The 23,809-nt window shown below is 46.3% G+C and overlaps 1 protein-coding gene across 5 annotated transcripts in view; it reads right to left on the bottom strand.

The window, feature by feature from the left end:
* Positions 1-23,494, bottom strand: part of DNASE1 (deoxyribonuclease 1) — a 28,128-nt gene extending 4,634 nt beyond the window's left edge. The window contains exons 1-3 of one of the 5 annotated variants that reach the window (XM_079944775.1): positions 23,309-23,494; positions 8,038-8,479; positions 5,676-5,854 (exon numbers count right to left, since the gene is read on the bottom strand). The gene's annotated coding sequence lies outside the window, so the exon portion shown is untranslated. The other 4 variants (XM_079944774.1, XM_079944776.1, XM_079944772.1 and 1 more) reach the window with 4 other exon arrangements.
* Between the last annotated feature and the right edge of the window lie 315 nt (positions 23,495-23,809).

Below are 23,809 nucleotides of genomic sequence, written 5' to 3'. Positions count from 1 at the left end.
TCCCCTCAAAGATATAGGTTATTGAGTTTAGGGTCCTCCCGGATAATCCAGGCCTGTCTCCCCATCTTGAGATCCTTTTTTGCCGTGTGAAGTTAATAGTTTGCAGGGATTAAGACATGGAGATATTTTGGGGGGTATTATTCAGCCCATCAACCTATCCATGGGGGCTCTGCCCCATTTCGGGGTTGGAGGTTGTGGTCTCCAAGGACAGCCCTGCAACTGGGAAGGCTGGGTCCCTTCCTGGAAAGGAAGGGTCTTGAAGTATAAAGGGGAGTGTAGGGCTACGGGGGCCTGGGGGACAGGGAGCAGGAGGGGGCCTTAGGGGAAAAGTCAGCAGGAGCCAAGGTCAAAATCAAAGTGCCATGGATGTGGTCAGCTGATCATGAAGTAGGAGGACACAGAGGGATTAAAAACAACTCAGAAAGTAAACCAACTTCAACAAGACCAGAACCCCCTGAAGTAATGAGAACATGCTGACGGACAACTCCAGCAGTCAGTAGGAATGCCAGTCAGCTCGTGTGTACCCTGATATGGCATCTACAACATGGGGTCATGTGGCCTGGCCCTCAAGCTGCCAGAAGCCCCACTGCAGCCTTTTGCAAAGGTTTGATTGCTGACTCTCCTGTTTAAAATCCCCGAGGCTTCAAGTGTGTCAAAATCCAGACCCCAACCACCAGGCAAGACCATCAATGTATTCAGTGTAGGTGCCTTGACACTTTTCTTCCATAGGTATCTTTTCTGGACACACAGTTGCCAGACCTTTTGAGGGGAGCATGAGAGCAAACCAGTAGGCAGCAGAGCCATGGCTCACACAGAAGACACCCAGACCCCCCAGTTTTCAGCATGTGGGACACGGGCACCTGTTTGTTGGCACCCCTGTCCCCCTCTCAACCAAATGCTGCCCCTTCTCTGGGAGGTGCCCTCCCTCCCCAACCTGTCAGAAGAAAGGTCCCAACGGTGGCCTCATTTGCACAAAGTGCCAAGCTCTACTGCCATATTGGCTGCTCTAAGTCGGGCCCACAAGAGAGGCAGGCAGCACAGCCGGGAAGACCCTGGCCCAGGAGTCAGGGATTTGGGGCCCAGACCAGGCTCACCCACTGCACCTTCAACCACTTTGAACCTCAATATCTTCATCTATAAAATGGGGATAAAACTGGATAAAACTGTCACTGCTTTCCTCCTAGGTTTGTCTTAAGGATCAACAGACATAACATTATTCTACAGAAGAATCATTTCACATCTTAAAAATTCATCTTATCCCTAAGACTAGTAACCTTCTCAGCTGTTATATTTCCATCACCCTTTTAACTTTCCCTCATGGACCTCTTTTCCATTTGTATCAGTCAGCTGTTGCTGTGTAACAAGCAACCCCAGGATTCAATATGTATGGCAGTATGCATTTTTTTTCTCATGCTCACAGGTCTGTAGGTTAGCTGGGAGGGCTCTGCTCCCTGGGCCTCCCTCTGGGTGGGGGTTAGGCACTGGGCTGAAGGGGCTGCAGCTAGCATATATGCTCTTCTAACATGGTGGAAGGTGGAAACTTCCAGAGAGGTGAACAGAAATACATGATGCCTCCAGAAGCCTAGGCTCAAAATCTGCATGATGCCACTTCTGCCCATATTCTTTTGGTCTTAGCAAGTGACAGGGCCAAACCCAACACCAATGGCAGAGTCAGGGGTACACTCCTCCCGCGCCAGGCTCCACAGTGGAGACAGAATGGGTGCCAGGGAAGGGAGGAAGCCCAGTGTTGCTGGCATTTTTCAATATCACATTAGCAGGGAAATGGGTGCAGATGGCAGACCACTTTCTCTGATCAGGGTGAGCTATTTTTACATCAACCCCGAAAGTCTGCCACACTCTTTAGTTAAACTAAACCTGTTCAGATACAGGAAGGGGAAATGACGCATCACACCGAAGTAATTAAGTCGGGGTCAGGTCTTGAGTTCTGAGGCATTTTAAATCAAAGAATAGGGCTTCCCTGATGGCACAGTGGTTAAGAATCCGCCTGCCAATGCAGGCGACACGAGTTTGAGCCCTGGTTCAGGAAGATTCCACATGCCACGGAGCAACTAAGCCCGTGCGCCACAACTACTGAGCCTGTGCTCTAGGGCCCGCGAGCCACAACTACTGAAGCTCACGCCTAGAGCCCATGCTCCGCAACAAGAGAAGCCACCACAATGAGAAGTCCGCACACCACAACAAAGAGTATCCCCCATTAGCTGCAACTAGAGAAAGCCTGCGCACAGCAACAAAGACCCAACTCAGCCATAAATAAATTTATAAAAAATAAATAAAATCAAAGGATAAAGAGAAAATCCTCTAAGCACTGAAGCTGGGAACACGATAGCTTCAAAGGGACATTTGCCATGTGCAGGCTGTTGGGCTGTGAGGGCAACAGTGAGTGCCACAATACCCAGTGAGCCATCCCAAAGAATTGCTGGGGGGGGGGGGGGACTTGCACACCAACATGTGGCCCAGGACAGAGGATGTCCACAGACCCAGAGGGAAAAGGGCACAGAGCTGCAGTTTCTAAACAATGCACTGAATAACCCCCAGCCCACAGTGAACTTGCAGGCACAGCAGGATGCCTTTTACTTTTGAGGAAAATGGTGATACTAAACATCTCTGAACACTTCATGGTTTCCACATCATATCTTGCTACACTCCTTTCCACTATTTCATGTCTGCAAAGCTAGGTTTCTCGCAGTTATTGAAAAAGCAATTACTGTGTAAGAATCAATGTGAAAAAAGCAACAAGGGTGGCAGTGTCCAATCTGATTCCAAGATTCAAGAAGAGCCGATAGGCACACGTTCCACCCATAAATAATTACAGTTACTTAAAAATGAAATGAAAAAAAATTTAAGTTTACATTATATTCCAAATATCTACTGTAAGTTGCTAGGATGTCAATACTTAACTTGTTTGGACTTATGTATTTAAAAATGGAACTGTTAGGTACTTCTTTTGGCCTATAAGTCCCTCAAAATAATTACTGAACCTTAACTAGAAGTGCTCTGAACTGCGAGTTTGGGAACCTCTAGGTCTGACATACACAGTGGGTATGCCCCCCTCCCACTATGGCCCTGCCTCCACCCAGATGCTCAGATACCTGAGGCTCATTTGGGTCCCTGTTTTCTCTCAGCCCCACCCCAAATGCATCCTGAGTCTACAGTCCCCTCTGGTTTTGCAGCTGCGACACCTGTCCTTTGCTGAACACAAGCAAATCTGCCCATTGGTCTCCCTGCTCCCAGAAACTCTCCCCACAATCCCAGTATCCACACAGCATGCAGCACATCTTGTAAATGTGCAATCAGATCACCTTTTTCTCCTGCTTAAAATCTGTCATCGGGGGACTTCCCTGGTGGTCCAGTGGCTAAGACTCCATGCTCTCAATGCAAGGGGCCTGGGTTCGATCCCTGGTCAGGGAGCTAGATCCCACATGCCGCAATTAAGTTCCTGTGTGCCGCAGCTAAGACCCAATGCAGCCAAACAAACAAATAATTTTTTAAAAAAATCTATCATCGGTTTCTCATTGTCCTTATGAGGAAAGCCAGGGCCTACCAGGGCTTGTGCAATGCCAGCTGAGGGCGCTGCTCTGCATGCAGAGCTACCCACCCTGTCATTCCAGTTCAGCTCACCATCACCTCTTCAGGGAGGCTGCCCTCTCCCCAACCCAACCTCCCACCAGCGTGGTCCCAATGTCATCTTTTCCATGACCCTTATCACTTGTTTTCCTTGTTTTAGTGTTTGCTCTTACTTGCTTACACCGGTTGAAGGCAGCCTCTGGACTAGAACACAATCTGCACAGGAGCAGGGACCTTGTCTATCTCGTCCATGAAACTGACCAGGCCTAAAACAATGCCTGGAAGGTAGAAGGCTCTGTGCTCACCTGTTCCTCACCTCCTGTCCTGCAACCTCCCATGTGAGAGAACGTCCCTTCCTCATGGACCCTCCAGAGAGAACCCAGCATGGTTTCCTCTCCTGAAGCACAGGAGACACTGCAGGGTGTCCAAGTTGCTTCTGGACACTTGGCCTGAGCTGACCAGAAGCTCCCAGGAGCCAGTGGCTGTTGTGTCCTCCCTCACCCAGATTTGACCTGGATTCCTCCTCTCCCCTCAAAAGCGGTTTTTGCTGGCCCCAAAACAGAGCATTTTAGAGGACAAAGGGGCTTCCATCTTTTACTTGAGATAAAAGGCCAATGTCTTTGCTGTGACATTGCTTTAATCCATGTTAGACAGCCTGTGCAGGTCAGCAGTCATCTCTCAGCACAGCCACTGGCCTTGGCCCATGACCCCACCTTAGCTCACCATCCCTCTTGAATTTATTTCTGTTCATTATAAGGAACTCATTAACCCAGGATGGAAAATTTCTCAGAACATGCCTGTGAACTGCTACAATCCACAACAGTTTCAAGGTCAAGCTCGGCACAGCCCCGACCCTGCTCCCTCACCCCCAGTTATGCCAGTGCCCATCATGTCAGTGAAACAGGCAGCACTCGGGTTCCATGGTCCACGAGCCTGAGCAGCAATGTGCACGCCCCTTGCAAATCACAGACAAGCCTCCCTTGGTTCCCCGTCCCACCAAAGGCATTTTCTAAGGTTTATGTTGGAGAGATTAGCATACCTTTAGCCTGAGCCCATGAGCACAAAGTTCCTGTTGCCTGAGACCCTTGAAGATTTCACTAGAGTCATGGAGCTCAATGACTAGACTGTCAATGTGCTGGTAATGTTTCCAACAAGGCTGCAATGGAGAGCGATCCCCAAATTCCCAAGCCCCCTCAGTCTCTCCCAAGTACAAAGAGCCTCCTCAGCAGGCCCCCCCGCCACTGCCCAACGGGTTTACAGAAGGGCTCAGAGGGCCCAGGACAAGGAAGCTCACAGGATAGTGCGAGCTGGTCATGGTGGGGTTTGCAGAGATATTTTCTATTGATCTATCTTCCAGTTCACTAGTCCTTTCTTCAGCTGTCTCTCATCTACTTTTAAATCCACCTACTGAATTTTAAATTTCAGTTATTGCACTTTGAATTTTCATTTAATCTTTTATGAATTCTAATTCTCTGTGAAACTCCCCACCTCACCTATTTCAATATGTTAGTCAGTTATTTTAAAGTCCATGTCTGCTAACTCCAATATCTTATCTCCTGTGGGTCTGTCACTCTTCCCCCCCACTCCCCCCATCCTGTTTCTCAGTGTACCTAGTAACTTGACAGAGTGTCAGGCACTGTGTGTGACAGATGGTTGAGGATCAGGATGGTGTCTCCCTCCAGGGTGGGCAGCAGAGGGGAAGGCCACCTCAAGCCACTCCAGGGCTCAGCTAACGCTAAACTCATTCCACAGTCCTTGTAAAGTCCAATCTACCTGTGGTCCCCAAAGGTCCAAGCTGAGAGCCTGGTATTTCTTAGGGCCATTCCTCCTTGGCAGGCTCTGAACTCTTCCCTAGCATCATGAAACTGCCAAAAAGCCAGCTGTGCTTTTTTAGCCACTTTCTGCTTCTCTGGCCTCCTTCCTCTCAGGGATCTTGGCCCTCAGGTTCCACTGCCTCAGCAGGCCCAAACCCCCAGCTCAGTCTCCCCAGTCCCGCAAGGTTACGCAGAGCTCCTCTGGCTTCTCTGCCTCTGAGCAGCTGCTCCTGCCCAGCCCCAAAGGGAGAAGCCAGTGGAGGAAATAGGACTCACCTCTTCAAGCTCCCCTCTGAGTTGCAGGTGCTGGGGTAGTGCTCCAGTCCTACAAGCAGATGCTTTCTGAATTATGGTCAGTTCCTTGAGTCCTCATCAGGCACTGGTCTGCCGTAAGCTACTCCATTGCCAGAAGCAGTCTGTTTTCATTACCTGGAATGAGTCACTGAAGCAGAACGCTGGAGAGGATATGGTTGATAACTAGGCAAGCTGGTCCAACTAGCAGGCCGTGTGGACATCTCTGAGCTATAAATGTCCTGTGCAGAGGTATTCCACCCAATAAGAGGCGGCCAGAAGGGAAACAGACAATCCCTTCCTGCCCGACCAAGAGTCTCTGGGACTGAAGATCTCCATATCCTGTCTGAAACCCACAGCATTTGTTCTCATCAGCCCACTCCTAAAAGTGAAGATGGCGTAGTGCCAGGATATAGCAATTCTATATTCCATAAATTGTTCTACAGCTCCTCAGAGAATGGAGCATCTGTCCTCAGCTCAGGTTTACTATCTCAATCCTAGAGAAGAAGCCTTGGGGCCTGCAGACTGCCAGCTCCAGGCCTGTTTCCTTTCTGGGGACTCTGCACCCTTAGCCAGATGGGCAATGCTGGTTTCTGAGAACTGTAAGTACCTGCTGTGCTTCCTGCCCAGGACCCGCCACGTGGCTTATCTATAGACACTATAGTTTATTTCACATTGACAGTTTCAACAATGTTTCCCAAAGGGGATCCTGCCTCAGGGCCTTTGCACTGTTCTACCTGAGCACTCTGCCTCCAGATGGCTACATGGTTTGTCCCTCCCTTGACTTGAGCCTCTGCCCAGATGTCACCCTACCATAGCATCCTACTTAGTAGCAGGTTTTGTCCCACTGTTCTATCTCCTTTACCCTGCTTATTTTTTCTTGCCCAACAATCACATCTAACATACAATGTATGGTCAGTCTCATCCCACTGGACGTTAAGTTCCACAAGAGCTGGGGCTTATGTAGCAGCACCTAAACAAGGCCTGACCCATAGCAGGTGCTCACCAACTACTTGCTGAATGAAAAGATGAATGTCAGGCAGGGACTTTCTTGGCAGAACAATGTCTTTAGATGCTCCAACCTCTTCAGCTGCTCTGGTTGTGCCCATTTAAGTGTGAGCATCTCACACAAGAGGAGCCCGACTTGGTCCTCCCTGATGACTAAGTAAAGGAACAGGCTTCTGCCACTGGCCCAGGCTCCTCAGCCTCCACATCCCAAATCCTGGTGGGATGGAGACACGTAACCAAGAGTGATAAGGGAGCACCAAAGTTACAGCTCCTAACAGGAGGGGAGCAGAGGGAAGGAGGCTTCCCGTGGGGTAAGTGGCCGTCAGAACGATACTCAGGTAAAGCGCAGCCAGATAGCAGAAAGCTCAGAACAACTCTGCCCTGTCATGGAAGTCCCAGGCAAAGGCTGAGGATTGACTCTAGAGAGGAAGTGGTATGGGCCCATCTCCATGGAGAGGAGGGGGCTGCCCATGCCTGAGCCGGAGCCCAGCAGGACTCTCACAAGGATCTATGGCCCCAGGGGCCGATGCCCGTGTGTGGTACAGCCCCATGATGCAGTAGCCACCACAGCTCTCACCACAGACCCTCAGACCTGAGTCCCAAGTGCAGTGTGTCTTTCCAACTCTGCCTACTCCTTCCTGGATGAGTAGCTAGGGAAGGCTGGTACCATGTCTTCCCCACCTCCCCTGGTCACCGTGCCTACTAGTCATCAGCCTCTGCTCACCCTCCATTATCTAAGCATCTCTGGACCTCAGAGTATAGGACATTGTGCAATGTGGCCCCACCAGTGAGGAGAAGACCACAGTCCCTGAGCTCCCCTGGGTACTTCTCCCTGCCCCCCACTACCATGGGAAGCTGTGAGCTGTAATGTTCCTATAACTCAGTTTCTCTTGGGGGTGGGGACACGTGCAGTGAGAGCCTGTGGGGGGGGCTCAGTCATGTGAGGAGAAAGGCTCCCACTGAACCATTCTTCCCCCACACCTCAGCTTCCCCCTACCCAGCCTCCAGGGCAGTCACCTCATCGGGCCTGCTGTGAGGGAAGGGTGCTGTGCTTGTCCTGCCCAGGCCCCCCCCCCAGAGTGAGGGCTCCCCAAAGGGCCTGCCAAATGTGGGCAGACATAGGGCCCTGCCCCCACTTCTCTACCCAAAGGTCCAGACACTGCCCCAGTGAGGGGGCCTGAGGCATGTAGATTCCCAGCTACTAAAAGAGAATGTGCCCCCAGGAGAACAGGAAAGGCAGCTGCAGAGACCTCTGCCTCCTCAGGAATCGTTGGGCTCTGGGGAATGGCACTGGATCTCACCCCACTTCTATACCAGCTTAGAAAACATGTCCACTTACCTGTGAGGCTGGCTTTCCAGATTCTCTTCCCCAGGGCCTGCATAAAAGCACAGCCACCAGTCAAGGGACAGGGCCTCAGGCAGGAGCAGCGATGACCTCAGGATGCCAGGAATGAGCCCAGTCCAGCGCCCTCCCACCTGGTCCTCTGGCCAAGGCCAGAGTGGCCTGAGGCAGGTGCCTTGTTGGTCTGGCTCCCCATCGTCCAAAGACTGCTGAAGTTGTAGCAGGCCATAGAGGAGGCCTACACAAATGCATTGGTGATTGGCTGTTTCCTCACTTGGGCTCCTGTGAGGAGGCAGTGATCTTCGCAGGTGCCTCAGCCCACAAATGACACAGTGCGGAAAGCTGGTAAAATGCAAATTTGCTGGGGAGCCAACTCCAGACTGCCACCATGTCATTCCCTCACAGCCTGTGCCATCTTGCTGCTCCCATTCACACGTGACTGGTTTAAAAAGAAGAAAAAAGGGAACGTTAATAATGTCAGTCAACTTAGCTACAGGGCACCAACTTGTCCTGAAATTTCATCAGGCTGTTTCATTTGTTTGTGTGTTTATTCACTCATTCAAGATGGAGTAACAGGGGCCCTAAACAACAAGAAAGCTGGACAAGAGATGATGTGATGGTTTTCAGTCACTGGATAAGTACAGGACAGTGATCCCAGGGAGAAGGGAGACCAACACACTAGGCCCTATGATTTTTGTGTGTTTGTGGCAGGGGGGAGGGGGGCGGTGTTGCATCGTGCAGCTTGTGGGATCTTAGTTCCCCGACCAGGACTGAACCTGGGCCCACAGCAATGACAGCGCCAAGTCCTAACCACTGGACCGCCAGGGAACTCTGGGCCCTATGACTGACCAGCCATAGCTGAAGCAGTTTCTAGGCTACAGTGCAGGGAAGGGAAACTCAGACCTGGCTGTCTCCTGAGTGCACGAGACACTGAGGAGGTCAGGGAGGCCCAGGTGGCTAGAATGTGTACAGCAAAATGTTGGGGAGCAGGGGGCTGTACAGAAAGCAGAGCTCCAGGATCCAAAGAGGATTCCCTCATGTCTTCAGCTAAGGACAAGTCTGTACCTGTGTAAGAAAAACTATGTGAGGAGGCTGGGGCAAGAACCCCTGGAAAGGAGCAGACAGAACAATCCCCAGAGCTCACACAGGAAGGGAATAAACTGTGTTCCCACAAGCCACCATGGAAAGACTTCCTCATTCACAGGGTATTGGGTAGAATCCTCAGACGGGCATCACCCCTAGTAATGAGGCTAAATTAGCTGTAGACCAAAGGCAGCTCTGGACTACCCTAACTCAGCTCGGGAGCAATCCTCTAAAGGATCAACTGATGCCAAGGAACTTAACTGGGTGCCATACCAAGATTAATACTATTTGAAGGAATACAACAAAACCCAGCAACCAACAACATAAATTTACAATGTCTAGTAGCCAATAAGGAAATTGCCAGGTCTATCGATCAGGGTACAGCCAGGGGACAGATACCACATGGTATTTTAAACAAGGGAAGTTTATTATAAAGAATTAACTATTTAGAGGGAATTAACTAAAAGGAACCAAAAGAGAACCCTACAGAATACCCTAGGGTGAAGGGAAGTATACAAGAGAACGACTCAGAGCTGCGAGATCACAGCTCACTGGATGGTGAAGTTTACTGGGCTGTCCCAGGCGAAGGCTGGGAACTGAAAGCCATCTGAGAGGGTGCCAACAGAATTAGCTGGGAAGCTGTCTGCAGAGAGTGCTAGGAAGTCACCAGGGTGGAGGTGCTGATGAACTCACTAGAGAGCTGCCAGGAGGCCAGCTGGGGTACCCATGGAACTTGCCTGGGTTCCATGCAAGTGCCTACCCCCTTCCAAATATATAAAGAGCCTCATCGCTGGCACCCAGGCCAGTGCTGCTGAATTTGCAGCTAGGAAGCTGCCTGAGAAGGTGCCACAGAAATTCACCGGGGGTGAGCTAATGTCACAAAACAGGAATGAGCAAAGCACAAAGAACCAGAATGACAGGCCCTTTCTCCTCCAGCGCCCTCCACTGACAAAGGTTAGTATCAGGCTAGCTGGCAACGGAGGAATGTTCCAGCATCACAAGCCGGCAATGAAGGGTGGATTGACAACTGCTATACCAGGCATGTGAAAACAGAAGAAAATATGACTTATGACCATAAGAAAAAGCAATCAATAGCAACTGACCTAGAAGTGACAGATATAAAGGAATTATCGGACAAGGACAATAAAACAGATATTATAAACATGCTTCATAAATTCAGGAAAGTAGAGGGAAACGTGAGCATAATGAGAAATGGAAGCTATGAAAAGACCTAAATGGAACCTCTAGAGATGGTATAAATATCTGAAATGCAAAAACACACAGTATGGGATGAACATCAGATCAACACTGAAAAAGATCACACAACTCAGGACTTCCATGGTGGTGCAGTGGTTAAGAATCCGCCTACCAATGGAGGGAATACAGGTTCAAGCCCGGGTCTGGGAAGATGCCACATGCTGTGGAGCAACTAAGCCCATGTGCCACAACTACTGAAGCCCACGTGCCTAGAGCCCGTGCTCCGCAACAAGAGAAGCCACTGCAGTGAGAAGCCTGTGCACCGCAACGAAGAGTAGCCCCCGCTTGCCGCAACTAGAGAAAGCCTGCACACAGCAACGAAGAAGACCTAACAGCCAAAAATAAATAAATAAATTTATTTTTTAAAAAAGAGGGGCATTACATAATAATAAATGGGCCAGCTCTTCAAGAAGACATAATAATCCTTAATGTGTATGTACCTAATAACAGAGCTTCAAAATACATGAAGGAAAAACTGATAGAACTGCAAAAAGAGACAGATGAATCCACTATTATAGCTGCAGACTTCAACACCCCTATGACAGAAATGGACACATCCAAAAGGCAGAAAAGGACATAGCTGAACTCAACAAAACCATCAATCAACCGGATATAATAGACATCTATAGACTACTTCATGCAGAAGAATATTCACTCTTCTCAAGTTCACATGGAATATTCACCAAGACAGACAACATTCTGGGCGATAAAACATACGTTAACACATTTAAAAGAACAGACATCATACAATGTATGCTCTCAGTCCACAACAGAATTAAATAAGAAATCAGTAACAGAAAAGGAGCTGGAAAATCCCCAAACACCTGGAGATTACATAACACATTCCCAAATAACACATAGATCAAAGGCGAAATTAAGAAATGTTTTGAACTAAATGAAAATGAAAATACAATTTATCAAAATTTGTGAGATGCAGCGAAAACAGTGCTTAGAAGGAAATTAATGGCATTGAATGCATGTATTAGAAAAGAAAAAATATCTGAACTCAATAATCTAAGCATCCACTTCAGGAAACTAAAAAAAGAAGAGCATATTAGTTCCAAAGTAAGCAGAAGAAAAGAAATAATGAAAATTAGAGGAGAAATCAATGAAGTTGAAAACAAGAAATAGAGAAAATCAAGGAACCAAAAGATAGTTCTTTGAAAAGATCATCAGTAAACCACTAGCCGAGCTAAGAAAAAAAAGAGAGAGGACACATTATTACTAATATCCAAAATGAAAAGGGGACATGACTGCGGATCCCATGGGCATTAAAAAGATAATAAAGGAATACTATGAACAACTCTATGCCCACAAATGTAATAACTTAGAGCAGGGGTCCCCAACCCCCAGGCCACGGACCGGTACCAGTCTGCAGCCTGTTAGGAACCGGGCTGCACAGTAGGAGGTGAGCGGCGGGCAGGCAGGTGGGCAGGCAGGCGGGTGGGCTAGCGAGCAAGCGAAGCTTCATCTGCCGCTCTGCATCGCTCCCCATCGCTAGCATTACCACCTGAACCAACCCTCCCTCCCCACCCCATCCGTGGAAAAACTGTCTTCCACGAAACTGGTCCCTGGTGCCAAAAAGGTTGGGGACCGCTGACTTAACAGGAAATGAACCAATCCTTGAAAGCACAATCTGCCAAAACTCACACAAACAGAAAGAGACAATCTGAGTAGGCCTAGATCTACCGAAGAAATGAACAAATAACCTTCCAAAACAGAAAGCATCAGTCCCAGATGCGTTCACTGGTAAATTCTACCAAATATTTAACAAGAAATTACACCAATTTTCGTCTCTTTCAGAAGGTAGAAGCAGAGGGAATACTTGCTAACTTATTCTGTGACATCAGCATCACTCTAATACCAAAACATATTACAAGAAAAGAAAGTACAAATTAATCTCTCTCATGAACATAGATACAAAAACGTTCAACAAAATATAAACAATTAAAATCCAGGGACTTTCTTGGTGGCGCAGTGGTTAAAAATCCACCTGCCAATGCAGGGGACACGTGTTCAATCCCTGGTCAGGGAAGATCCCACATGCCACGGAGCAACTAAGCCCGTGCACCACAACTACTGAGCTTGCGCTCTAGAGCCTGCGTGCCACAACTACCGAAGCCCGTGCACCTAGAGCCTGTGCTCCACAACAAGAGAAGCCACCTCAATGAGAAGCCTGCACACCGCAACGAAGAATAGCCCCCACTCGCCACAACTAGAGAAAAGACCACGCGCAGCAACAAAGACCCAACGCAGCCAAAAATAAATTTTAAAAAGTAAAATAAAATAAAATCCAAACACTGTATAAAAAGAATTACATATCATGACCAAGTGGAATTTACTCCAGGTATGAAAGGCTCGCTCAACATTCAATAATCAAGTAAGATAAATTCTCACACTGACAGGCCAAAGAAGAAAAATCACATGATCATAACAACACACATTAAAAAAAAGCATTTCACAAAATTCTATACTTTTTAAAAAACCATAAAAACTCAGCAAACTAAGAATAGAGAGGAACTTCCTTAATATGATAAAGATTATGCACAAAAAAACCTACAGGTTGGGACTTCCCTGGTGGTCCAGGGGCTAAGACTCCGTGCTCCCAATGCAGGGGGCCCGGGTTCGATCCCTGGTCAGGGAACTAGATCCCACATGCCACAACCAAGAGTTTGCATGCCGCAACTAAAGATCCTGCATGCCACAACGAAGACCCGGAGCAGCCAAATAAATAAATATTAAAAAAACAGAAACAGGGGCTTCCCTGGTGGCTCAGTGGTTGAGAGTCCACCTGCCAATGCAGAGGACATGGGATCGTGGCCCGGTCTGGGAAGATCCCACATCCCGCAGAGCGGCTGGGCCTGTGAGCAATGGCCGCTGAGTCTGCGCGTCCGGAGCCTGTGCTCTGCAGCGGGAGAGGCCACAATGGTGAGCGGCCTGCGCACTGCAAAAACAAACAAAAACAAAAAACGTACAGGTAAGGAGTGACATCAGCAAAATGGAGGACTAGGAAGCTCTAAGCCCTTGTTCCCACAGAGACAACAAAAAACAATCCAAAATTGGCTGAACTAACTTTACAGGAGATCTGGAGAACAGTCAAACGTCTATAGCAGCCAAATGAATGTGCAATCAATGCCTACCCGCCTTGGCATGGCAGTGTCTTGGTCTAGAGGAGGCAGCAGACCAGTTCCCAGTTCCCTCCCTCAAATCAGAGGGAGCAGAGCTGACCTTATTTGCAATGATCTAACCAGTCTTGGGACTATTGAAGGACTGATCTCTGTCCACCTAACTTGAATCTCAGGCAGAGAAAATCAACAGGCACTAATCATGAAGGCTACAAGGATTTCAGACTCTGAGATACCTTGAGCATTATGAGTGAAGACATATAATAGATAACCTAAGGCCACAAACGGAAGCTGGAGATGAGACTCTTGGGAAGATAAGACATTCAAAAACAGCTGTGTATAAAGAGGAAATGAAAAAAGCCACACACAGACCCAGGCAAAACAAATCCTCAGAGATGACCTTAAGCTTTCACCTGGGCTGATCCCTACGCTCAAAGCAAGTCCAGTCAATCAGTGAAGGAGTGCCCAGGCACAACAGAGCCAGTCTGCAAGGACAGGGAAAGGTGGTTGTTTTTTTTCAAATACCTAATTTTCAACAAAAACAATAAAAGGCAAACAAAGAAATAGGATAACATGGTTCATCCAAAGAACAATATAAACTGGCAAAAACTATCCCTGAGGAAGCACAAACATCAGATTTACCAGATAAAGACTTTCTAACAGCTGTCTTAAATATGCTCAAAGAGCTAAAGGAAAACACAAAGAGGGAAAGCAAATCTGGAAAATGATATTATGAACAAAATGAGAATATCTACAAAGAGAGAAATTATAAGGAAGAATCAAACAAAATTCTGGAGCTGAAAAATATAATAAATGAATGAGAAAATTCATAGAGAGGTTCAACAGCAGATTTGAGCAGGCTGACGAAAGAATCAGAGAACTTGAAGACACATGAAATTATTGAGTCTGAGGATCAGAAAGAAAAAAGAATGAAGGAAAGTGAACAGATGGACTTCCCTAGTGGTGCAGTGGTTAAGAATCCGCCTGCCAATGAAGGGGACATGGGTTCGATCCCTAGTCTGGGAAGATCCCACATGCCACGGAGCAACTAAGCCCGTGCACCACAACTACTGAGCCCGCGCTCTACAGCCTGTGAACCACAACTACTGACGCCCGAGCACGCTAGAGACTGCGCACTGCAACTGCTGAGCCCATGCTTGCAACTACTGAAGCCCCACGCACTCTAGGGCCCGCATGCCGCAACTACTGAAGCCCATGCGCCTAGAGCCCGTGCTCTGCAACAAGAGAAGCCACTGCAATGAGAATCCCATGCACTGCAACAGAGTGTCCCTTGCTCGCCACAACTAGAGAAAGCCCGTGCGCAGCAATGAAAACCCAACGCAGCCCAAAATAAATAAGTTCATTAAAAAAAAGAAAGATATCAAAGCAATAGACTAACTTTACACCTTAAGGAAATGAGAAAGGCAAACTAAACCCAAAGCTAGCTGGAGGAAGGAAATAAAGAATACAGTGGTAATAGAGAAAAACAAAACAACAGAGACCAGTTGCACTTCTATACACTAACAATGAACAATCCTAAAATGAAATTAAGAAAACAATCCCATTTACAATAGCATCAAAAAGATTTAAAATACTTGGGAATATGGGGACTTCCCTGATGGCACAGTGGTTAAGAATCTGCCTGCTGATGCAGGAGATATGGGTTCGGTCCCTGGTCCAGGAAGATTCCACATGCCGCGGAGCAACTGAGCCCGTGCGCCACAACTACTGAGCCCATGCTCTAGAGCCCACAAGCCACAACTACTGAGCACACGTGCCACAACTACTGAAGCCCACGCACCTAGAGCCTGTGTTCCGCAACAAGAGAAGCCACCACAATGAGAAGCCCACGCACCACAACGAAGAGTAGCCCCCACTCGCCACAACTAGAGAAAGCCCACACACAGCAACGAAGACCCAACGCAGCCAAAAACAAGTAAATAAAATAAATAATTTTTAAAAAATACTTGGGAATAAACTTAATCAAGGAGGTAAAAGACTTATAAACTGAAAAATACAAATCATTGCTGAAAGGAATTTAAAAAAGATATAAATACATGGAAAGACATCTCATATTCACAGATTGGAAGACTTAATTTTTTTTAAAAAATAAATTTATTTATTTATTTTGGCTGCATTGGGTCTTCATTGCTGTGCACAGGCTTTCTCTAGTTGCGGCAAGCAGGGGCTACCCTTTGTTGTAGTGCGCAGGCTTCTCATTGTGGTGGCTTCTCTTGTGGAGCACAGGCTGTAGGTGCATGGGCTCAGTAGTTGTGGCTTGTGGGCTCAGTTGCTCCGTGGCATGTGGGATCTTCCCGGACCAGGGCTCGAACCCGTGTCCCCTGCATTGGCAGGCAGATTCTTAACCACTGCACCACCAGGGAAGTCCTTAATATTGTTAATAAGATGTTAGTACTACCTGAAATTATCTACCTATTTAAGCAATCCCTATCAAAACCTCAATGACTTTTTTTTTTTCACAGAAATAGAAAAACCTGTCTTAAAATTCATATGGAATCTCAAGGGACCCCCAAATGTCCAAAACTACCTTGAAAAAGTAGGACAAAGTTGGAGGTGTGTCTAACTTCCTGATTTCGAAACTTAGTACAAAGCTACAGTAATCAAAACAGTGTGATACTAGCATAATGACATATAAACCAATATAATAAAGAGCCCAAAATAAACACTTGCATAAGGTCAAGTGATTTTTCAACAACAGTGCCAAGACTATTCAACAGGGAAAGAACAGTCTTTTCAACAAATGGTACTGGGAAAACTGGATGTCCACATACAAAAGAACGAACTTAGCCCCGTGTCTCATTTTATAACAAAAAATAACTCAAAATGGACAAAGGCCTAAATGTAAGAGCTAAAACTATAAAACTCTTAGAAGCAAACATAGGGTAAAACTGCACAATATTGGATTTGGCAGTGATTTCTTGGATATTACACCAAAATCACCAACAAAAGAAAATACAGGTAAACTGGACTTCGTTAAAATTAAAAACTTTTGTGCATCAAAGGACACTACCAGGAAAGTGAAAAGAAAACCATGAAGTGGGAGAAAATATCTGGAAATCATTTATCTTATTACAGTCTCGTATTGAGAATATATAGAGAACTCCAACAACTAAACAAAAACCAAACAACCAAATTTAAAAATGAGCAAAGAAAAAAAAAATGGATAAAGGACTTGAATAGACATTTCTCCAAAGAAGATATGCAAATGGCCAATAAGCACATGAAAAATGCTCATTATCATTAATTAGCAGGGAAATGCAAATCAAAACCGTGATGAACTATCACTATCCACCCATTAGAATGGCTATCATTAAAAAAAAATTACAAGTTTTTATGAGTATATGGAGCAATTGGAATCCTTGTGCACTGCTGATAGGGATGTAAAATGGTGCAGCCACAGCGGAAAACAGTATGAGATTCCTCAAAAAATTAAACATAGAATTACCATGATCTAGCAACTTCACTTCTAGGTATCCAAAAGAATGGAATGATGAAAAAGTTCTGGAGATGGATAGTGTGTGGATAGTGGTGATGGTTGTACAACAGTGTGAAAGCATTTAATGCCACTGAGTTGTATACTTAAAAATAGTTAAAATTGTAAATTTTATGTTACATAGACTTTATCACGATGAAACACCATTCAGCTAACAGCACACTTAACACTGAGAAATTAGATGCTTTCTTACTAAGATCAGAATGCTTTCTTACTAAGAATGCCTTATTTTTATCACTCCCATTACTGGACGTCCTAGGTAATACGACAAGAAAAGGAGATAACAGTTATACAGACTGAGAGGGAAGAAATAAAATAGTCTTTGTACATAGATGACATGATTCTCTATCTAGAAAATCCCAACAAATCAATTAAAAAAAACCCTCCTAGGACTAATAAATGACTATGTCAAAGTTGGACAATACAAGATTTATACACAAGGGGCTTCCCTGGTGGCACAGTGGTTAAGAATCCACCTGCCAATGCAGGGGACACAGGTTCAAGCCCTGATCCGGGAAGATCCCACATGCCGCGGAGTAACTACTGAGCCTGCACTCTGGAACCCATGCGCCACAACTACTGAGCCTGCACTCTAGAGCCCACAAGCCACAACTACTGAAGCCTGCGCACCTAGAGCCTGTGCTCCGCAACAAGAGAAGCCACTGCAATGAGATGCCCGTGCATCGCAACAGAGTAGCTCCCACTTGCCACAACTAGAGAAAGCCCGCACGCAGCAACGAAGACCCAACGCAGCCAAAAATAAATAAATAAATAAATTTATTTTAAAAAAGATTAATATACAAGGGTCAGTTGCTTTCTTATCTACCAGCAACAGGACTTCTGGTTTCTAGTTCCACATGTGAGGAGGCTGGAAGTCACCACTCTGTCCTGAACACCTTTTTTCCAACTCTTCTGAGCAAATACCTAGGAAGAGAATTACTGGGTCATATGGTAATTCTATGTTTATCCTGTTAAGGAACCACCAAACTGGTTTCCACAGCAGCTGCACCATTTTGCACCTCTAGGAATGTATGAGGGTTCCGATTTCTCCACATCCTCACCAACACTTATTTGCTGTTTTGGGGGTTTTGGCTTCTTTTTTAATGGCTGTCCTAATGGGTGAGAGATGGTATCTCATGGTGGTTTTGATTTGTATTTCTCTAATGACTAATGATGTTAAGCATCTTTTTACGCGCTTGTTAGCCATTTATATATCTTCTTTGGAGAAATGTCTATTCAAGTTCTTTGCCCATTTTCTTTTTTTTTTTTAAGATTATCATTTTTAAAAATTTTATTTTTTGGCTATGTTGGGTCTTCACTGCTGCACACGGGCTTTCTCTAGTTGCTGCGAGCGGGGGCTACTCTTTGTTGTGGTGGGTGGGCTTCTCATTGAGGTGGCTTCTCGTTGCAGAGCACAGGCTCTAGGCGTGCGGACTTCGGCAGTTGTGGCGCACAGGCTCTAGGGCTCACGGGCTCTAGAGCACAGGCTCAGTAGTTGTGGTGCATGGGCTTAGTTGCTCCACGGCATGTGGGATCTTCCTGGGCCAGGGATCGAACCCGTGTCCCCTGCATCGGTAGGCAGATTCTTAACCACTGCACCACCAGGGAAGTCCCTTTGCCCATTTTCTAATTGGGTTTTTCCTTTCTGTCGTTAAGTGGTAAGAGCTCTTTGTATACTGTGGATAACAGACCCTTATAAGATATATGATTTTAAAATGTTTCCTCCCATTCTGTGGGTTTTCTTTCCCCTCTCTTGATAGTCCTCTTTGATGCACCAAAGCTTTAAATTTTGATGAAGTCCAGTTTATCTACTGAATTCTTTTGTTGCTTGCTTGTGCTTCTGGTGCTCTATCTAGAAACCATTGTCAAATCCAAGGTCATGAAGATTTACCTGTTTTCTTCTATGAGTTTTATGGTTTTACTCTTACATTTAGGTCTTTGATCCATTTTGAGTTAATTTTTCTATATGTATGGTATGAGGTAAGAATCCAACTTCATTCTTTTGCATGTGTATATTCTGTTGTCCCAGCATCATTCGTTCAAGAGATTACTGTTTCCCCATCGAATGGTCTTGGCATTCTTGTGAAAAATCAATTGCCCATGAATGTATGGGTTTATTTCTGGGCACTTAATTCTATTCCACTGATTTGAATGTCTATTCTTATGCCAGTAGCACAGTCTAGATTACTGTAGCTCTGTAAGTAAGTTTTGAAATCAGAAGTGTGCATCCTCCAACTTTGTTCTTTTTCAAGATTGGCTATTTAGGACCCCCTGCAATTTCATATGAACTTCAAGTTTTTCCATTTCTGCAAAAAGTCTATTGGGATTTTGGCAGGTATTACACTGATCTGTAGATTGCTTGGGGGGAGTATTGCTATCTTAACAATATTAAGTGGAAGATGACTTAATTTTAACATCAAAATTATGAGTGGCATTATCAACTTTATTAAGGAGAATGCTGTTCTGCAGTTGAGGTCAGTACGTCTGCATGCAACCTCCCCTCAAACTCACCTAGCAAAATTAACAGAAGTATATATCCCACAATGGCAGCAGTGGTAGACAGAAATGCAGCATAACCTAGAATGACTTTTGTACACTTTGACATGTGAAGCAGTCATTTCCCCTCTGGATTTCAACAATTTTGGCAGTGTAGGAAACAGGATTACACAACAGTAAATAAAAGCTTATATGACCAAAGAACTGAGAATATAGACAACTCTTCCCTTGTTCAATCTGCCCTCTCCCTAGCCCCTGCCAAGATAAATGAGAGGCAGCTGGGCAGGTTTTGGTTTTGTAATTTATAACCAAACCACAGACCTGGGAAAAGGGCCTTTCACTTCTTCCACAGAACTGTTTAAAACATTAACTCTGTGGAAGATGCCAGAAGTTTCCAAAAAGGAAATATTCCAGGAGGGTAATGAAGTGATAATCATAGCATATTCAACCTTTGCCTGTTTCCCCTGGACCCCAAATCTACTCCTGTGGGCTTCTATGGGCTTGAAAATCAGAGCCTCCACTTGGAATAACACTCTTTACATTGTGTCTAAATTTTTCCACACACTTCTGCATCTATTCTCTTTCTGAAAAACTATGTAAAGTTTATCAAACATAAGGACAATTCTGACCTTTTAATATATTAAATGTTCCTTCATGTCCCTGGCTTTAGTGTTTTGGCAGGGAAGTTCTGCCACAAATGCCGGCGGGGAGCAAACATGCAGTATTCCCACTGAAATAACATGGACTCGATAACATTGTTTTTGGATATTGTCCCTCAGCTTAGTCACACTGGGTGACTCCTGTAATTCCAGTGGAAGAGTGTGAACCTCAGAGCTTCTGCTGGAGCTAAGTCACAATTGGGTCCAGGTCAAGGGGGCTCCCATGGTTCACCTTGGGTCAAAGAGAAAGCTGCCCCAGAACTTTGTTCCTTGAAGGGAGGAATCATGTCTAACTCTAAATTCCAATCAGCCCTCACTCAGCTTTTGGCATCTCTTTTACATTTAGCCTATAGGATTTGCTCAGTAGGTATTGGCTAAATGTAGTGACCATCAGTCTCTAACTTAGAGACCATCAGAATCATCTGTGAAACTTTCAAAAGACACAGGCTGGGAACCCTACCCAAGATTTATTTAGCAGGTCTAAGGGTGGTGTCCAAGTATTCCAGTTTAAAATGTTCCACAGGTAAATCAGTTGAGAAGCTAAGGTTTAAGGAACACTCCCCTCTCTAAACTACACTTCAATAACTCATTTTGCTTAAAATGGTCAGATTGAGCAGGTGACAGAGGGGAGAAAGGGAGCAGTTTTCTTCCCCAGGCTTCTAAGAGATTTAAATCCTAAATTAGAGAAAAATATGCATCACCTTCACAACTGTCCTTCACATCATCGCAGCCATGTCCCCATGCATTAATCAATTTTTTGTACTGTACTGTATGATGTTTTGACATCTTAAAAATCTCGCTGGTGTGGAGAGACTAACCTTCCCAGGACTAACTAATTCCCAAAGATAGTAATCAATTTACTTGGGAGCAGCCTCTCACATGCACACTCATCAATTCCTTTATCTCCCACAGATGAAGTCAATATTGCCCCTGCCCTGAATCACCCCAGGCCAGGTACCAGGCATCTAGGGACCATCCCTGTAGCCCAAAGCCCACCCTAATTACTCAAACTAGCTAGTTCTAAACTGTTTACCTTGCCCTGCCTTGCCTTTTTCAGTGAATAAGACTCCAACCTAGGCTTTCCCCTCATTCCTGCTTCTGCCTCCTGACCAAAACCTTCCCTGTGTGGCACGGCATGCCCTCTTCTCTCTGGAAATGTAATACATTTTTCTTTCAATGGCACTGGCTTCTCCGTGTTCTCACCCAGTCACTTCTTATAAATTAATATCCCACTGGTACAGATGAGACACTCCACCGCTACCACTCTTGTGCTGCCTACTTAGCTAATCCAGTTGGAAACCATATTACAAACTAACTTAGGTTTCCAAAACCAGAGAGCAAGTAACACCTCTTAGCACCTTCATACACAGAAAGTTCTTCGAAGTCCTATTAGCATTTGAAACTCAACACTCAGAACTAAATGCTGTATGACCCAGCAATCAGTCTTAGGTATATACCCAAGAGAACAAAAACACAAACACTCATACACGAATGTTCACATGACCATTAGCTGTGATAGTCAAAACGCGGAAACAGTCCAAATGTCCATCAACTGATAAATGGATAAATAAAATGTTGTATATCCATAAAGGGGAATATTATCCTATCATTAATAGAACTGAAGAATTGATTCATGCTACATGGATGACATTTAAAAACATTACGTTACATAAAAACATTACATTAAGTAAAAGCCAGACAGAAGGCGACATATATTGTACGATACTGTAAGGTCCGTTGGCCCGGGTGAAAGGAGGCCCGGGGGGTAAGAGAAAACATCGACCAGTATGAGGAAGGAGAGGCATTGAGACATAACGACCTCACCTGTTCTGGGAATCAACAAGAGACTCTATAACTTTCTGCCCAGAAAACAATGGGGCTGACGGTAAGGGAAAATGGGCTTACGCCCCACAACAGACCAACCAACACCTGGCCCTGCTGTATTCTCACCAAATAAGGAATTACCCTGTAATAGCAACCCCCCCACCCGCAAACCACCCTTCCCTTACACCCCAATAAAAATCTCCCACGCCCAGGACTGGGCGCGACTTCTCTGGCCCCTTTCCCTCGGACCAGTGAACCTCGCCCCAGAGCGCTCCCTAATAAAGCTCCCTTGAAGCTTTCCTCTGTTTCGCGGTGCCGTTTGTTAAGATCCGACCTTACACGATACCATTTATATAAAATATACAGAATAGGCAAATCCATAGAAACAGAAAGTAGATTGGTGGTTGCCAGAGGGAGTAAGGGGGAATGAGGAGTAACTGCTCAGGGGTACAGAGATTTCTATTTGGGGTTATAAAATGTTCTGGAATTAGATTGTGATGATGGTTGCAAAACCTTGTGAATATACTAATAACCGACACTTTAAGAGAGTGAATTTTAAAATATGTAAATTTTATCTTAAGGAAAAAAAGCTAAATGTATTATCTCCCTTCCAAAACTACTCTCTCTCCTATGTTCATTATTTCAGTAACTAGGACCACGTTCTACTCAGATGCTCGGGCCAGAAACCTATAACTTTTTTTTCCCAAAAACCTACAAATGTTAACAACTAATTAGGTCACGGCAATTCAAACGTCTTAATATCTCTCCCTTCCCCCACTCCAACTCCTAATTCAGGCCGCGCTCATTTCTCGCCTTCATTACAGCAGCTTCCTAATGGGCCTCCCGGCCTCCGGGCTTGCCTCTCCAGATCAATTTTTACATTGCAACGAGAACCTCCTTTACAAACAAAATCTTTACCGGCTCCCAATGACCCCAGGTTGAAGTTAGAACCTTTAGTAGATTTATAAAGTCTCTCAGACTTCAGCCCGCGGCGAACCTCTCCGGCTTCACGTTCCCCTCACGCCCGGACAGCCTGCACCTGGCAGCCTGGAGAGGGTGGGTATCGCCTAGGCCCCGGCCCGCATTGGGCGACCCGCCCTCCAGGCCTCAACCTGCTCGCAAGCGTCTCGGGAAGGAAGATTTTCCCTCACCCGCCACCCCCCGCCCCCAGCTCTGGCGCCTCCGTTTACCCGTCGGCTCCTCAGACCGGTACGCTCTGAGGGGCCGCCAATGAATCCGCATACATTTCCTGTGTGAACCGTGGTGCACCCAAATTTCAACTTAAAACTGCGGCGGAGCCCTAAACTCACCCCAACTCTTCCTCAACACTTAGTAGACTTTTCCGGGCGCCGTCTAGAAACGCAGCCACTTGGCCCACGGGCGTAGCGCTCCGCCTAGTCCCGCCCTGCCGCTCGCCCCGGCCCCGGAGGAGTATGGGAAACGAGCCTTGTAGATCGCTCTGCGCCTGCGCAGACGCAATTCGCCGCCGGGGCGCCAAGCGGCGCATGCGCAGGCGCATTGGTCTCCTTTGAGAAGGTGCTGCGGCGGTGCCGGAGGTAGGAGGAGCCGGGCTTTGGGGCCGGGAGTCTGCACCCGGGAGAGGCGGTACAGCCACCTCGGGCCTTTCTCGCTCTTCTGAGGGCAAAGAGGCTTTCTCGCCCGCCGCCAGCCGCGGTTAGAGGCAGGACCCGGGCTTGGGTGGAGGAGCCCAGCGCTGTCTGAACGGAAGAGGGGTTTGGGGGGGTCCGGATACCTACGGGGCATAGCCCGGGGGTCTGACTAGCGATCGGAATTCGCCGTCTGTCTTTATA

This window comes from Stenella coeruleoalba, assembly GCF_951394435.1.
Source record: "Stenella coeruleoalba genome assembly, chromosome: 15".
Lineage (NCBI taxonomy): Eukaryota > Metazoa > Chordata > Mammalia > Artiodactyla > Delphinidae > Stenella > Stenella coeruleoalba.
The sequence above is the reverse complement of the archived record's forward strand: the minus strand, read 5'-3'. Positions and strand labels throughout refer to the sequence as shown.